The sequence below is a fragment of the Plecotus auritus genome (genome assembly GCF_963455305.1).
Source record: "Plecotus auritus genome assembly, chromosome: 5".
Taxonomy (NCBI): Eukaryota; Metazoa; Chordata; class Mammalia; order Chiroptera; family Vespertilionidae; genus Plecotus; species Plecotus auritus.
Genome location: NC_137776.1, coordinates 179,574,169 through 179,588,525, shown reverse-complemented (window position 1 = coordinate 179,588,525; position 14,357 = coordinate 179,574,169). Strand labels below are relative to the sequence as shown.

The window sequence follows — 14,357 nt, the reverse complement described above, 5'->3', positions numbered from 1 at the left end:
CTTCCTGGAGAAATAGCTTGCTCTCTCCTCTCCCGTGTCTCACCTGTGCAGCTTCTGGATGGGCCTGGGCCCTGCTGACCCCCACGGGGCCCAGATGCTGCCTCTGGCATCCTCCCCGCCTTCATTTTCTTCCTGGTCTGCTCTCTCCTGGTTCCCTGCTGATCCCACCACACTGGCCCTTGTAATTGACTGCTGGCACTCTCTACTTCTCCTTTGTATTAACCACAGTGGTAATTACTTACTTACTTGTACAGTTATGAGTTTAATATCTGTGTCCCCCACCGCTAGCTTGTAAAGTCTGTGAGGATGAGACCTTGTCTGACTTCTGTCCGGCTGTTTCTCCAGTACTTGGTGCTCAATAAAAATTAGTTGAGTTAATAGATAATGAGTGGTTGCCTGTTTTTCTTCTAAGCTCCTTGAGGGCAGGGCCCATTTACTTTCCTCTGCACCCTGCAGAGAACTGGTACGGAATGGGCAGCAATAAATATTTGCTGAGTGAAACAAAGAATGAATAAATGAACTGAGAGAATGAACCCCCATTTGTCTTCCCCTTTTACCTTCATCACGCCTTACCATCCAGTCTCCCCATCTCAGTAAATGGTCACCTGGTCTTGACCAGCCCCTATCTTGCAGCTTCCCTTGATCCATAAGGACGACAGGTGAGAAGAGAAAGGCCTTCCACATTTGTAAGGAGTTCTCATGGGAAAAATAAGGTTTTCAGGACTTTGCATGGGGCCTCTCTACCCCAGTTCTTGCAGAGGACACACCTACTGGTCAGAAAGCGTGGCCACCCTCCAGGAGAGGGTATACGAATACATACAGGACCACCTTTTTTGTGATCCTGTATTCATCAAAGCCATTAATTGCAAAGTTTCATACACGCACTACCATATACTGTAGTAGGCGGTGTTGTATTCTGGTTAAGAGGACGGAGAAGTCCTTAGAGTTGCTTTGGGTGACCACTTAATCTTTTTACTTTTTCTGACTCATCTGAAAATGGGGCCTAATATTACTGAATTTCCTTTTGAAATAAAGGATGTATTCCTGTTCACATTTAAACATTCCTGGGATCAGAAGACATCTTACAATCAATGAGTATATTTAATCTGGCTGTGTTTTTTTTTTTTTGGCCCCAAACACAGTCCATAAATCCAGAGTATATCTCAGAATTAATGTCATTCTGGAAAGCTATGTCTTAAGTTGGATATTTTCTCACAGGCAAATGTCTGACTGAAGTCAGTAAAGTGAAGACATTTGCAAAGATGTGGCCTGGTTTAAAAAGGTGACTTTGTGCTCTCAGTGTTATAAACCAGGCATAACCCTGCCGGGCAAGGCATGGATTTCAATGGAGGGAGCACACTGCACGGGAAGAGCATTCACGCCGCCACATGTGTTTAATGTAAAGCCATCCTGTCCGTCAAACATCGGGCGGACCAGAAACATTGCTCGCCTTCCCTCAGAAGTCAGAGGGCTTTGCAGGATGACTTTGATGACCAAGACTCTTTAAAAAAGATGCCTGGGGAGATGGAATCTTTTCCCACTAAGTAAATTTTTCTAGAGCAAATAGTTCGTTTGACCTTAGACATGACTTCAGCTCTTTCTTTTTCTTTTTTTAAATATATATTTTATTGACTTTTTACAGAGAGGAAGGGAGAGGGATAGAGAGTTAGAAACATCGATGAGAGAGAAACATCGATCAGCTGCCTCCTGCACACCTCCTGCTGGGGATGTGCCCGCAACCAAGGTACATGCCCTTGACCAGAATCGAACCTGGGACCTTTTAGTCCACAGGCCGATGCTCTATCCACTGAGCAAACTGGTCAGGACACTTCAGCTCTTTCTTGAGCTGAGAGATGTTTAAAATTAAGTCATGGCATCTGATTGTTTGAAAGCCTCACTAAGATTTCAAATATGAGGATCTGAAGAGGGGGTGTCTCTTTAATCCTTTTTTGTCCTTCTGCTCGTCCTTTAGTCTTTCCTTCCTCACAAGAGAATCAGAACAGAGGGGAGCCCTTTGGGAACAGAGCCCTGTGGGATGGTCCCAGGCATTCTGGAGGAAGGAGCAGAGTCTATCTTTGTTTACCTTTTCTTTTTTTTAAAAAAAATATATTTTTATTTATTTTAGAGAGGAAGGGAGAGGGAGAGAGAAACATCAACGATGAGTGAAAATCATTGATCGGCTGCCTCCTGCATGCCCCCTACTGGGGATTGAGCCTGCAACCCGGGCATGTGCCCTGACCAGGAATCGAACCATTCATAGGTCGATGCTCAACCACTGAGTCACGCCAGCAGAGCTGTTTCTTTTTCTTTTAATCAACTTTATGTAATAAGGCATAATGAGTTTTTTTAAAATATGTTTTTATTGATTTCAGAGAGAGAAAGGGAATGGGAGAGATAGAAACATCAATGATAAGAGAGAATCATCGATCGGCCTGCACGCCCCCTATTGGGGATCGAGCCTACAACCTGGGCATGTGCCCTGACTGGGAATCGAACTGTGACTTCCTGATTCATGGGTCGATGCTCAACAACTGAGCCACACTGGCCGGGCCATAATGCGTTTTGACCAATGTAAACATTTGGTAACTGCCAGCATGACCTTTGCTGTTTGGACTACTGCTGAGCATGGGGAAGGTGCTCAGAAGCCGATTTTTGATCCTGCTTCCTAGAAACCTTATACACCTCACGCTGCTTATTCACACAGTAGATGACAGTGACTGAGGGGGTCCCGACAGGAGAGGTAAGACCTGCTGGGCAGCAAGCACACAGTGCTCGAGAGACCTCTGTCATGATAGTATGGCTGCATATCCATTCATGTAACACATACTTATTGAGTGCTAATTAAGTGCCAAACATTGGCGCTGGGGATATAGACGTGGACAGAAAGAAAAAAATCTGTGCCCTTCTGGACCTTACATGCTATTAGGGAAAGAAAGGCATAAACTACAAAACATACATCACGTTAGATGGGGAGAAGGGCTCTGGAAAAATAAACAGGGGAGGGGGCGGGGAGAGTTCTGAGCGTACCTTACTTCTCTATCAAACAAGAGGATGCTCACAGCTGCAGGGTGAGGAGGGCCTCGTGGCACCTGCCTTCCTGACTTCAATCTTCCTCCCTGCTGACACCCAGCTGGGGCTGGCCTGAGCCCTGTGTACCTGCCCTGCTCTGATCAGTCCTCTTCTGCTGGTTCCTCCAGGATCTGCTCCTCCCTAGCCCCTGTGTCCCCTCTGTCCCTGGTCTCAGCTCTGTCGTCCTGTCCACCATCTCTGGCCCAGAGTCGGGCTGGCTTTGTTTTTAGGTTCAGTGCTCCCACCGTTACTAGACATTCTTTCACTGCGTTTCCAAGATTGGGCCGCATGGTAGAAGCCACGAACCTCGGTTTTCTTGTAATACGGGTATGGTAAGAGTGCCTGCCCCGACGGTTGTTTTGAGAATCCTGCGGGTAACAGGTGAAGTGGTTTTCAGAGCCTGGCACTTGGGGGGTGCTGAATCGACAGGAGCTGTTAACACGTGAGGCCCTGGGCTGATGGAAGGGATGGGGGGCAGCGCAGTGTGCACCTGGCTTTGTCTCTCCCTTCCCTCCCCCCACCCCACACTGTCATTCTGGCTTCCCTTTCATCAGGGGGCTTAACTCCATGGAATCTTTGCCTCTGGCCACTTAATGAGAAAAACTCTTCAACTGATCTGCTGCCTCCCTCGTTGCCCCCACTCTCATTGCCTGAAGAACAGTCTCCGTTCAAAGGGGATGATGCCTTTCTTGTCAGTCAAGACTCAGGAAGACGGGGGTATCTTGGCCTTTTATTTCTAGTGCCCTGGTTTGTAAGGCACAGTTTTTCTCCTCTCTGCAAATAAGCAGCCTTTCAGAACACCTGGACGCCAAGGCTACGCTAGTCTAGGGTGCCCCTTGGCGCTAAGAGAATCTGTGTCTCGGCATGGACCCCTTCTCCTGGCTGGAACCAAAGCACCTTCCTTACTTCCCAACCTGGAAGCCTGCCTCAGCGGACAACTGACACTGTACCACTTATTTTTTAACTTGCAACACTCCCCCCAACCCCCCACCGCCCCGCTTCTCACAAGACATTCAGACAAGAGAGTAACCTCTACCATTCCCCTCTTCCCTTGAGCTTCTGCTTGCGTCTTTGTCCTTGAGCTCCCAGGGTTTTGACGGAGTTGGACATGCTCAGCGGCTCTGGCTTCTTAGGCAGCCCTCTCAGCCCTGAAGTCTGTGTAGGGGAGGCTGAACTTCTGGTCAGGCGATAAACGGAGAACAGCGTCCAGGGTCAGAGCTCACTGAACCAAGTTCAGATGCTTAACCTCCCTGCACTTTGGCTTCCTCGTCTGTAAAACGGAGATAGTAAGAAGAGTTCTCATCCGAGGGCTGTTGGCAGTAGTACAACGAGATATGACTGAGAAGTACTTTACCGAGTGCTCAGGTGTGATAACCACACAAAACCAGGGGTTCACATGTTCACTCCGGGCTTTGTTCGGATGAGTCTTATTCTCCTGCTGAGGTTTCTCTGTCCTGGCCAGCTACCTGGGAGCTGTTGCGCTGAGCCCTGGGCGTCCGCGGACTCGTCTGTCAGGATTAAGCAGCCGAACACAGGGGCCTTATCTAGCTCTCTCACAATTCTTAGAAGTCACCAGCATTTCCTGTTGTCAGGGCTTCCTGTGACTTGACTCTTGTTCCTCACTGTGGTCCCTGTGCCCAGCACGAAGCTGGGCACAAGGCAAGTGCTCAATAAATGTTTTAAAACAAGGAACAAAGAAAGGACAAGAAGCAGTCAGGCTCCAGTTGGGTCCCACTCCCGTGAGATGGCTCCGAACTAGGGACCAGAGATTCACGGAGCCCCCTGAGTGGGCAGCACTCCAGCCACCTGCCTGCAGGAAGACCATCCCTGGCCGTGCCCGCCCTCCCCGGTCCTCACTCCCACCTCTCTCGAAACTGCTGCTCACCTGCCTTTCCACAGAGCTGAAAAACGGGCAGTTTGCCTCTAAGAAATGAGCAACAGCCATGTCCCAGGTGCCAAGGGCAGGGTGTAACTGACATTCTTCTCTCCCAACGGGTGGGTCCACAGTCGCCTCAGACATTCCTTTTAATAAAATGTGTGGCGCACTTCCTTAAGTTTTGCTGAGACTTCAGCCTCTAGATGTGTCTCCAGTTAAACATCCTCAGCAGGAAGGCCGTCTTGAATTCTAAAGCACACTACAAAGACGGTTACAGGAAACCGAGAAACTCAGAAGAAAGAATTGGAGGCACACCTATAAGCATGGCCCTTTCTTTACCCAGTAGAATCCAAGCTGTATCGCTGGCCCAGGCATCGCTCCCAACACCCATCGTTTCCCTTGCTGTGTCTCACTCCTGTTTCTAGTAGGATGAGGATATGTATGGGGCGCTCCTTCAGACCCGGGCGGTCTGCTATGGAGTATGGTACTCCGCTGGAGTGTGAGCTGCAATTTTGGGGACCACCCCATTTAAAGAACAAGTGAATGGAAATTGAGCATGGGGAGCTACACTCACACACAATAACATGGAGGAAGCCTAGAAACCATAACACTGAGTGAAAGAAGACAGGCACAAGGCTATGCACTGTATGACCCCATTTATGTAAAGTTCAAAGACGGGCCAAACTGATCTATGGTGCTACTAGTCAGGACAGGTTCCTCTTGGAAAGAGGAATGGGGGCAATTTTGAGCCCCATCTTGTTCATCTGGGTACTGGTGACACTGGTGTGTTCATTTTATGAAAACTCATTGAGCTGCCCGTTTATAATTTGTGCTCTTTGATGCCTGGTCATACTTCAGTTACAGAAAAGAAAGTGCACGTGGCCAGCAGGAACTCCTGAGGTCCAGGACTGAACCACACGGGGATGATGCCAGCTTTTGTGCAAATTTCTTTAAGTTTAAACTAACAGAGCGACGAAAGAATAGCGTACCCTGGCCAGCTTTCCTGTGTCCAGAGGGGTCATTCGACTCTACCAAGAGAAAGCTTTCCTTTCCTCGTGAGCAGGGGAGGGACTCTCACCCAGGGTGCAAGCTCTGTCTCATGACCTCCGACGGCGGCGGCTGCTAGCAAGTAGGGCTGCTGACGGGAGAAAATCTTTTACGAACATGTCACAACTCCCCCTGGAGCAGATAAGAGTCATATCTGGGGAGGGGCTCCCAACAGCAGATCCCTAGCTGCCCTTTGTCTTGCATAATTTCACCCCAAGCGCTGTTCTGATCACAGGACAAACTGCCGCCCAGGTATTCTGCAGAAAACCACGGTGACATTCATCCTGCCCAAGGGGTCTGTGGGGTCTGGATTTCTGAAAGGGGCCGCTTCTGACTGATAAGATTACTCAGAGAACAAGAAGACACTTTTTAAAGTCTGCCACGCTAGTCATTCCAAGTTCAAAAATAAAATACAGCTGAATTATCCTCGGCCTCCATTTGCAACAGGGGGAGGGACCCAGAGCAGCAGCAGAAGCAGCTCGGCCAGCCGAGGGTGTGACTTGTATACGATGTGGTTTGAGACCAGCTCTCAGCTCCTGATGGCACACACCAGGCGGTGACAGCTGCGCACAGGCCGGTGGGGGTGCAGCAGGGCCCTCCCAGTGAGTCGGCACATTTGAGTCCCGAAGAGGGGAGCAACTTGAGTGTGACAAAGCGGACTTTCGATACCCAGTAATTCCTAAAGCAGTTCCTGGGTGGCCATTTATAAAATAAATCTACATTTGCTGGGTGACTGAATTTACAAGAGGGACTACAACCAATAATGGTCCATACATGTTCAGCTCTCACCGAATGAGAATTTGATGTCTCCCGTCTCTCACCTTCCCACTGCCATGCCCTCGCCTTCCTAAAGACTGTGGGAGGCTGTTCTGACTGAACAACCTGTGGGATGCCAGGCCGCACGCTGTAAGGAACACAGATGTGTAATGAACGCAGACACAACAGGTCTTTACACCCTCTGGTCCTCACAGAGCTTAGCGATGTGCATACAAATGATGCCTGTATGAGTGACACACCTCAGCTTCACCGGGGTTCCAGAAGGACACGTGACACTGAGATGGGAAGAGCAGCGAAAGCTTCTTAGAGGGGGTGGCTTTAGAAATGGGCTTTATTTGGGGCAGGACTAAGGGGCAGGATTCTGGCAGGAGGAGGACAAAGTGGGCAGCTTCCGCAGAGGGAACATCAGTAATGCTCATGGATATAGGGAAGTTGATGGCAGGTTCAAGGAATATGGGGTTGGGCTGGAGAGAAGTGATAGAGTAGGGAAATAGTGAGAACAACAGGAAAGGAAGCCTAAAGAGGCTGGGCCTATTTGGTAGGAATTGGGGTCCCCTTGGGGGTTTCAAAGCAGCCTGGTGACATGCTGAAGAGTGAGGTTGACAGAGGTGTGTAAGATGGGGTGCAGTGGGGAGACCAGGCTGGCTCAGCAATCTAGGTAAGAGATAATGAGGATGGGGTGTGACAGCCACCTCCAAGCCTTTAAAGAACTGCACTCAACTGAGTGTGTGGGGATGGGGTTCTTGAGATTCCCTGCCCGCTGCCCTCTGTCGTGACCTTCATGGAGAGAAGAGGGTGAGCAGTACCCTTTTGGAGGACATTAGTGGAACAATTTTTGACTTACATGAAAGGAACTGCTAGTTGGAATTTGGCTGGCATGCACGAATGCCAGAGGCAAAAATCCCATTGAAGAAAATCAAGTTTAGAAGGAGCGTCTGCAGTTCTTGTTCTCAGACTACTGTACCTGGGTTAACAACCACCCCACCCCCATCCATTAGGAGTCCAGTAGTATTGCCCTAGTCACCGACTTTGAACTTGGCCTACCTGAGCTCATGGTAGCTCCTCCCTCCAGGCATGTTCCACACCCAGGGAACCACACTGGCAAGCCTAGTATTTGCCACTCAGCCCATGTAGGGAATGCAGCACAAACATGTCTTGGGTCATTTCATTCTACTGGGTTAATCTTCCCGACCGCTCTGATTATCGCCTATGAAATCACATCCACACTCTTCAGTCTGGGATCTGTGGCCCTACGTGACCTGGGGCACCACCACGGCGTAATTGTCACGCGCTTGGGCTTCAGAGGCAGATGACCTAGTTTGGAATTCTGGCTCTGCCTCTTAACCTCTCTGAGTCTCAGTTTTCCCTTTCTTTCCCAGCCAGGCTGTAGTAAAGATCTAGAGATAGCATATGTAAAGAATGTAGCACAGAATCCAGCAAGCAGTAAACGCTCAGTAGTTGACATCCATTACCATAGTAACAGCTTGGCCCCCAAGCTGTATACACTTTCCTACTGTATTTCCACAGCTTTTATATTTCCGCACCTCCACACTTTTCTTAATACTTTTCCCTCTGGGTAAGGTTGGCCTCTTCTTAATCCGCAGTTTCAAAGGTCAGATGCTAACCTGGGTCCTGCTCAGATGCTAACAGCACTGGGAAGGCTCCCACATGCCCCTCGTCACCCTGTGTAAGTCTGTGGTGCTTCTCATTAGCATCAGAGCGGGCCCAGTCTTATCTGCTTCTAGCACATGATCTCCAGGAGAGCAGGGTTTTTTGTGTTATTTATTGTCTATCCTCAGCGTGTAGAACAGCACGTAGTGTTAGGCTCTTACTTCTGTTTTAAAATCCTCGCCCAAGGATATGATATGTTTTTATTGATTTTAGAGAGAAGGAGGGAGAAATTGAGAAAGAGAGAAACATCGATGTGAGAAATATCGATCAGTTGCCTCCATACACACCCTGACTGGGGATCAAACCTGCAACCTAGGTATGTGCCCTGACTGGGAATCGAACCTGCAATCTTTTTGGTGCATGGGATAATTTTCCAACCAATTGAGCCACCCAGCCAGGGTTTACATTTAGTATTTTTTAAAGTTTTTACCTATTAGTTTGAGAGAGAGAGAGAGAGAGAGAGAGAGAGAAACATCAATTTGTTGTTCCATTTATGTATGCATTTATTGGTTGGTTCCTGCATATGTCCTGACTGGGAATCGAACTAGCAACCTTTTGCTGCACAGGACAGCACCCAACCAACTGAGCCACACTGGCCAGGACTTATTTTTTTTTTTTTAAAGTATGACTCTGTCTACTAACTAATGCGCTCTTTGAGGGCCTGTTACTGATTTGTTCTATAGTTTCTACAGTGTCCTTGTGAATTCAATGTCCCGAACTCTGGACGAATGACGAGAAAAGGGTTCTGCTCAAAAAAGGGGATGGGAAAGTCCTCGGAGGCAGAAATAGGAAGCATTGATGGGAAAGCTTCACCCCCTTTTACCCTCGGAATGGCAGTGATGATTTAACTGAAAAATCGGGAGAGCAGGTAAGGGTAACTCTACAGCTATTACAGAAAATGGCTGTAACTTGGGTCATGGCCTACAGGTGAATTAAGCTCAGTGGCTTAGACCACATCCACAGCTAAGACTGTCCTGGTCACCTGCCACAGTTAGGTCTGTTTGAGAAGTGTGCTCTTAAAGCTGATGGTTAAATCTCATTTATGGGTCTAGATTCATAAGGTTTAGCTACTTATATGACACAGACAGCAAAGGACCTATCCCGAACAGAAGTGTTTTTCACAACCTCTGAAGATAGCCAATCCACCAGCCCAGGGCCAGAGCTGGTGGTCAATAAATATTTGGGCCAAAACCGGTTTGGCTCAGTGGATAGAGCGTCGGCCTGTGGACTGAAAGGTCCCAGGTTCGATTCCGGTCAAGGGCACGTAACTTGGTTGCGGGCACATCCCCAGTAGGGGGTGTGCAAGAGGCAGCTGATCGATGTTTCTCTCTCATCGATGTTTCTAACTCTCTATCCCTCTTCCTTCCTCTCTGTAAAAAATCAATAAAATATATTTAAAAAATAAATAAATAAATAAATAAATATTTGGTAAATAAGTGAGAGAATGAATGGGCCAGGGGATATAAAGCTACTTTTTAAGATTTCCACACATGTGTGCGCTAATACTTTTCAACTATTTAATTTTTGAAGAATAAATATAATGCATTTAAGCATTACTGAATCCATAATAGTGTTTTGTGATTTTGAATTTTCCTTGGTTGACTATTGTCATGTTGTTTGTTTGTTTTTTTTTGGGGGGGGGGGTTTCCCTGCAAAATTTTCTAATATTTGAAAAGGATCCTTCTACTTGAAAAGTAGAAACATTTGCCCTAAGATGCTTCTGAAACCACTTCCAGCAGAACCGCTAACACCTTCTTGGCAGAGTCCCCTGTGTGAGCCACAAGCTCGCGGCTGCCCTTTCTATTTCAGATGGTCAGAAAAGCCTCCCGCTGTGCTCCCTCAGAGCCGGGTCACGAGAAACAAACTGTTGCTGTTACATGCAATCCCCCCAGTTGTCTAGCCCAGGTTCTGTTTGCCAACTACAACATTCTACTGTTACCTAAGGCTCAGATCAATCACTATTTGAATGTGGTCCAAAGCAACTTTTGGTCCTTAATCAATTGCCACAAATTTTAGTATTAGATGAAGCACCAAATAACATGTAACCATCTGTTTTAGATTGTGCCAAAATGTACTGAAAATAAGACCTCTTCCAGAACAAGCTAGAGAGGGGTTCCAAAGGCCAAGGGCTTATCTGAGCCCCCTGACCACGGCTCTGGGATTTTTCTCCAGGGTCTTGGCACCTGCAGCACCTGCTTATCTTTGGGTTGGTGGACCCTAACCAGCTTCTAGGAGAAATTAACAACAAAAAGAGTCACTTTTCTTCACTATAGGTCTAATCCTGTATAATAAAAGGCTAATATACAAATTGACCGAACAGCAGAACTGGTCACTATGACGGGCATTGACCACCAGGAGACAGACGCTCAATGCAGGAGCTGCCCCCTGGTGGCCAGTGTGCTCCCACAGGGGGAGCGCCACTCAGCCAGAAGCCAGGCTCACAGCTGGTGAGTGCAGTCGCGGTGGCAGGAGCCTCTCCTGCCTCGGCGGCAGCGCTAAGGATGTCCGTCAGTCGGACATCCCCCGAGGGCTCCCAGACTGTGAGATGGCGCAGGCCGGGCTGAGGGACGCCCCACCCCCAGTGCATGAATTTCGTGCACCAGGCCTCTAGTATATTTCATAAGGGGTGTAGCAATTCAGTTTATCTGCTTCTAAAGCAAGTTGCCAACTGTAAGTTATCCTACTGACATGTTGGCTGAGCCAGACAGACATGGCTTTTCTCTAGTAGATATCATTATTTGATAACTCCCATTGCCCTCTTCTGCCTGACTTTACCTAAATCCAGTATTACAGCTAAGCACCTACTTAGATATAGAATCTGTCATTCGGGTTAGGAAAGAGGACCTATGCTTATCTTAGAATTCTCGGCTAAAGGGCAAGTTCAGCAATACGTAGGTGACACTCAGCCGGAAGAGGGCACTTCCTAAGAAAGGTCTTTGACGAAGCAAACAGTCCATGATTGTAATTGGTGGGTAAGGACCGAGCAGTAAAATTTGCATTTATTACTTTTAAATTCAGCAGTAGTTACTGACTATGGTTCAGGACTGTGCCAGGAACGGCCACTTAGAGACACGGTTCCTATTTCCGAGGAGCTCGCTGTCTCACAGGGGGCTGGGGTGTGTGAATGCACGGTATACATATATAAAGTTACAATACAGTGACAAATGCTACAAAATGAAATTTCAGAATGAAAGGGTGCCACTGAGAGGGGTGTGAATAACTGTCAGGGGTGCTCAGAGATTAGTTTTGCAGGAGTTTTCCAGGAGGACAAAGGTCTGGGAGCGGTAGATGAGAGATGAGTATTCAAAGCAGGGGAATCATCCATGTGAGGCCCAAGGAGAGCAGCCAGGCCCCACTTGGGGATTGGCAAACAAAAACGAACCAGTAGGCGAATGTCAGGTTGGGGCCCGATGCCAGGCTAAGGAGTTAAGGTTCTGTCGGGTGGATCACGGGCGGTAACAGGATTAGATCTGCTTAGGAAGGAGGAGGGCTTGGAGCAGTCGAGCGGTGGGAGATCACACTGGGACTGGGGGCTATTGTGAGGCAGTGGCTGCCCCAGACGCTGATAGGAACAGGGTGGGCCTGGTTGGGGCCCACCAACCCAGAGATAAGTAGGTGCTGCTGGTGCCAAGACCCTGGAGATAAATACCAGAGCAGTGGTCAGGGGGCCCAGAAAAGCCCCTGGCCTTTAGAACCCCTCTCTAGATTATTTATGTTCAAAATTTAACACCCAGGGCACCAGCAGGCAGTGTGGGGTTTCCTCTGGACGTTCTGAATCCTTGCACAGGCAAGTCCCCAGGAAGCAACAGAGCACATGGAGCTCAGTGGAACCCAGGACTCAGGCTGCCTGGGTTTAAGTCCTGGCTCTGTCGTCAGTCCTCTTGCTGGACAGGAACAGCACTAACCTGCCTTGGAGGGCTGGTGTGAGGGTGAAGAGCTGATCCACGGAAAGGGCTTAGGACAGTGCAGAACACAGCAGGCCTGGGTAAATGTAGCACTGTGAAAAAGTGAGCAGGTGGTTGGCTGTACCATGTGAAATCAAAGCTGCTCTGGTCTTATGAACCAGGAGGTCACGGTTCGATTCCTAGTCAGGGCACATGCCCAGGTTGTGGCCTTAATCCCCTGCGGGGTGTGCAGGAGGCAGCCGATCCATGATTCTCTTTCATCTTGGATGTTTCTCTCTCTCTCTCCCTCTCCCTTCCTCTCTGAACTCAATAAAAGTATGAAAACAAATAAACAAATAGAGCTGCTCTGGTCTGAAGGGAATGGGGGTGGGGCCGTGCTCCTTCTGCCTGCCCATCTTTGGGTTAGGTCTTGAGGGAACGTCTCTACTAGTTTGCAAACCACTGGACTCTCCAGTCCTGGGTTTAACTTCTACATATATTTCCTGAACCCAAAGAATTCAAGTAGGGCCAGCCGATCCAGGCCTGGAACAGAATCTGGACGGAACAGTATTTCTCATAAGAGAGCAAAGTGCGACCACCGGAGGACAGCTGGTGAGTCACCTGTCACCTAAAGGCACCAGAGGCTAATCCCACCCAGGCCTGTGCTCCCCAGCACCAGAGGCTGTGCTCGTGCTCTGCAGATGGAGAGGAACAACTGTGCGGACCCCCTCAGACACAGACAACCCTGCTGGCCCAGGCGGGGATGGGACCACATCTCTCCAACAGCATGGAAGCTGTCATCCTTTCCTGCTTTGTGAGGGGGCCTGAAATAAAATTCTCCCTCATAGGACTGTTCTGAGGAATAAATGAGTTAATGCAAGTTAAGAATTTAGCACACATTAAATGTGCAATGAAACCTTCGTTTAGAGCTGTTATTTTCCGTCCATAATCACAATTCTTACACTTATTTAAGTCGGTACAGTGTTCAGTGGGTTAAATGGGGGTTCAGAGCCCGATAAGTATATAGAATTACAATTAAAAAAATTCTCCAAGAAAAATTATCTTCATATTGTGAGTAGACAAAAGATATTCCATACTATATAAACAAGGTGAAAATTAACCCTATCTAGTTTAGTTCAAGGTCATTGCTGTCACTTAAAAGCCTAGGATTTCTATCAAGTCAAATCCTGCAGGAGTTTTAGCAGCTTTGGCATCCACCATCATGAGTGAACTGCCGTGCAGTTGAGGGTCTTTTCAGCAAACCCTGAAGTGAGATTTTATCACAGCAATCCTGACTCCACAAAGTAACAAGACGGGCAGTTCAAGAAGCAGGCTTTAGCTTCCATTAATAAAGGTTAGCTGTTACATTAGGCAGACCAGTATATTCTGGGGACTAACTAGTATCTTATTAAGTTATAAATACATCTAATGGCTTTAGTACTGGTTTCTTATTTTGGAATATGAGAAAAATCAGAACTCATAATCACTGGAGTCTAAAAAGCCACTTTTTATAAAATATATTTACCTTTTACCTATAATACTGCTTATAAGATACTCTGTTTCTATAAAGCCCACATACTCTCAAAAGACAGCTGTGATTTTCCTGTAATTGCACCAAGCTACTTGCAGTGGTACAAGAAAGTGGCAGAAGATTATAAAAAAAACAACCTTTTTTTATTTTGTTAATTCTCACCCAAGGATATTTTTTCCATTGAACTTTTTTTTTAGAGAGTGGAAGGGAGGGAGGAAGAGAGGGAGACTGAGAGAGAAGAGACAAAGAGAAACATCAATGTGAGAGAGACACATCGATTGGTTGTCTCTTGCTGAGGATACATGTCTTTGACCAGGAATTGAACCCTCGACCCTTTGGTGCACAGGATGATGCTCTAACCACTGAGCAATACCAGCCAGGGTCAAATTGTTTGGTTTTGATTCAAACGAGTCAAACCAGTTCAGAAAAAGATGATGGAATTTCTCTCCCCACCTTCACTCCCCTTCTGGTTTCTCATTAAGGGGGGAAAAATGCCACTCCT

The 14,357-nt window shown here is 47.7% G+C and overlaps 1 protein-coding gene across 1 annotated transcript in view; it reads right to left on the bottom strand.

Moving 5' to 3' along the window:
• ZBTB34 (zinc finger and BTB domain containing 34) overlaps positions 1-14,357 on the bottom strand; it is a gene marked incomplete at its 3' end in the record, with an annotated part of 62,061 nt that overhangs the window by 23,472 nt on the left and 24,232 nt on the right. The gene's annotated exons all lie outside the window — the stretch shown is intronic.